General features: G+C 41.3%; 1 protein-coding gene across 1 annotated transcript in view; it reads left to right on the top strand.

The window, feature by feature from the left end:
* Nucleotides 1–2,526: 2,526 nt before the first annotated feature.
* The window catches only part of slc12a4 (solute carrier family 12 member 4), a 39,633-nt gene continuing 38,990 nt past the window's right edge, over nt 2,527–3,169 (top strand). Inside the window, exon 1 of the mRNA XM_032522156.1 lies at nt 2,527–2,550. The gene's annotated coding sequence lies outside the window, so the exon portion shown is untranslated. The remainder of the gene's footprint in view (nt 2,551–3,169) is intronic.

Raw genomic sequence — 3,169 nt, 5'->3', positions numbered from 1 at the left:
ACCTTTCCATTACTGTGCAATTTATTTTTACTTACATTAGTACTTAATCATTTCATTCCATCACTGTGCAATATTATTTATTGAGTGTTAACACTACCTATGCTTATTCAAGCTGATTTATATATGTATACTTGACAGTCACTACACTTTATATCTTTGACTTTTATTATTTTTGATATTTTATACTGTTAATTCTTATATTTTTTTGTCACTACACTGACAGTCACTACACTTTATATCTTTGACTTTATATTTTTGATATTTTATACTGTTATATTTATACTGTTATATTCTTATATTTTTTTGTGTCACACGGGCAAGGGATTGCTTAATCTCGTTGCCACAAGTACCGTGTACTTGTGTATAATGACAATAAAGGCATTCTATTCTATTCTATTCTATTCTAAAGGAAAGGAGAAGAATTTGACTGATTGATTTTTTCTTCAAATCTAGTCAGCCACAAGTTGCCAATAACTGCCTGCCTTCCGTAACCTCAGCTAATCATTTGCTGTTTAGCTATTTCAGAAATGTTAATGTGTTGGAAATGTAAAGTCAAAAAAATTGTGCATTCTTTTTCTATATTGAGATCCATGGCCTGACCTCTTGGTTTTCTGACCATACCATGTAAGCTCAGAATTTATGGGGGCCGGCCCAAGACAATTTTAGCAGCTCCATTACTTTCTTGCTTCAGTCTCTTCCTATGCGTAAACAACTGACCTTGTGGGCCTAATGTTTCCTGGGACCTGCCCTCCTGCTTACATGTCTTTCCACAAGGCTGAGTATTGTGTTGGAAGAAAGAGTGCTTCATGGCCTGCCTGCCTGCTGCTCACTGACCCTCACTTTTACACAGCGCTGCATGGGTTAGTCAATCTAGGGAATAACCTTATATGGTTGATGGCATCTCATGTGTATTACTTTGCCAAGTTAGCAAGTCATTCGAAAAGAAATTACTTCTTTTACGTCAGAGCCCTCCGTCTGTCTGGCGAGAGGAGAGAAAGGATAAAATAGCAATAATTTGGTTTGGCACAGGCTGTGTGTCCCACACAACCGAGGTTTTTTAAGGTCAAAAGGCGGCATCCCTCTGCATGTCGGCCTTTGACACATAACATAAAACATGGACAATCTCTCACATGATCAGCCTGCATTGTATTGTTATTATATCACGTTTATATTGCATTGTAGTAGTTCCCATACATCCTATTACCCTGATTGTAGGAGATTTTCCTTGATGTTGGCAAAAAAGTCTACAACGGAAAGCTGTTTGTAATTTGTGTGCAGCTCACAGCTCTTTTTCTGGATATAACGTACGGTACATGTGATTGTCCCTCCAGCACCTCAGTCAAGTGAAAAAATTACACTTCATAGATATTTTCCTAGTCTTTTACTTTGGTGGTAGGTAGTTTGTTTCTAAATCCAAATGAAAACACCCAAGACCACACTAACAGTTGAAAAGCTTCTGCAATCTAAAATAGCAGTACAGATCTTAATGGCCTAAACAGGACTTCTAATTGCAGCCTTGCTGAGAGGCTTTGATCTCAGCTTTTATGGTTTGAGTTGCTCCTAAACTTTACCTCTGTTAGTGATGGCCATGGTATTTCACTGCTAAGCCTTCCCTGATAGCTTCAATGGCTGGACTTTGTGATCAAATCATATTGACTTATTTCCCAAGTGAGTCTCAATGTCATTTGGTCCATGTCTCAAGCAAGTCCCAGTTCTTCATCAAGTCAGTTGAGTCCTTAGCCTTCTCTTTGTTGTTCATATAATGAATGTTTAGTAAGAATTGGAGGAAAGAACATTTCACATTTTATTGACCATAGGGTCGAAGGTTGAAATGTTATTCAACTGTTCAACGTTGGAATGGATCTGGGATCTTTCACAGTTTCCTCTCTTTTTTGACAAAGTATCTTTTCTTTCTACCTCCACTTCCTTCTCTTTTCCACTCTGTGGTTCCACTTCCCATTTAGTTTGATTATTTTCCAAACTGCCACGTCGCTGTCTGTGTGTTTTGGAATGGTCCACGTGAACAGAGGATCGTCTGTCTGTCTGTCTGTCTGAACCTTGAACAGAGGTTCACACTGTTAGCTGTCTATGCCACAAACACAGGCATAAAGGGGTCACCTACTCCACCCTCTCATCTTCATAGACTAAGGTGACCATGCTTTATCATAATGTGCCTTATGGGTCCCCTCCTATTCCTTTAGGGGTGTGAGTGCCTTTCCAAATGCATCCCTGAGACCTTCTTTCACACAAAAGACACGAGGGACTGGCCTGTGGGCGGGGAGTATGATAAAGCCTCTAGAGGAAGTGAGCGCAGTGTAGTGGAATGTAGTTACCATTAGTTGTAGTTGAGCTGAGGCTGGCTAACAGCTAGCCTGCTATGTTGAGTTGCCTGAGCTGAGACGCAGATAGTGATGAAAATATCCTCACTTCACAGTGGTACCGGAAGGATCAAGCTCAGTCTAACTACGATAGTCTACGAGGTATTAACTGGGTGGTTACGAGAGACACTGGACGGACTGCCGTGATCATCAGATACTGTCAGCTCTGATGGTAAGTCTCAATTAATTACTTTTTCAGCTCTTTATCTCTCCAGCTTGGACACACACGACTTAATGGAATGTTTTTACTTGAATAACGTCTCTTAAAGTGATACTTCATGAGTTTTGACCAGCAACAGCATGGGGGCAGCCTTGCTTTGTCTGGAGAGCCCTCGAACAGCTGGTTGTATGGTTACCATGCATTCTCCCAGGACCAGAAAGCAGTTTTCCTACAGCAGGCAGGTCTGTGTTTGCCAGATCACCTTTAGCTGAAATTGAAGAAACGCTACTTTCACGTTTTGGAATATTTTTGCTGCCCGTGGAAGCTTTAACATAAATTTAGGGACGATGATGACAAAGGGAAAACATGAAAGGTGAGAACCAATGAGGAAGACCAACGGTTGTGTGGGAAAGTGTGAGGGGGCCCTGTACAGCCTCAACAAGAAAGGCCTCAAGTGCTTCCTTGCACAAAAGTGGAGCCTCCTCTTGTGCCAACGGAGGATTTCCTTTCACAGAGACTGGCTTCTCAACAACACACGAGCAGATTTCTCCCTCCTCACTTCTCTTTTTGCACTTGTCCTCTCATGCCACTCACTTGTTTTGCTTACAGCGTTGAAAGAGGGGGGAGGGGC

This window comes from Etheostoma spectabile, chromosome 1, assembly GCF_008692095.1.
Source record: "Etheostoma spectabile isolate EspeVRDwgs_2016 chromosome 1, UIUC_Espe_1.0, whole genome shotgun sequence".
Taxonomy (NCBI): domain Eukaryota; kingdom Metazoa; phylum Chordata; class Actinopteri; order Perciformes; family Percidae; genus Etheostoma; species Etheostoma spectabile.
Note: the sequence above shows the minus strand (reverse complement) of the source record. Positions and strands in the feature narration are given on the sequence as shown.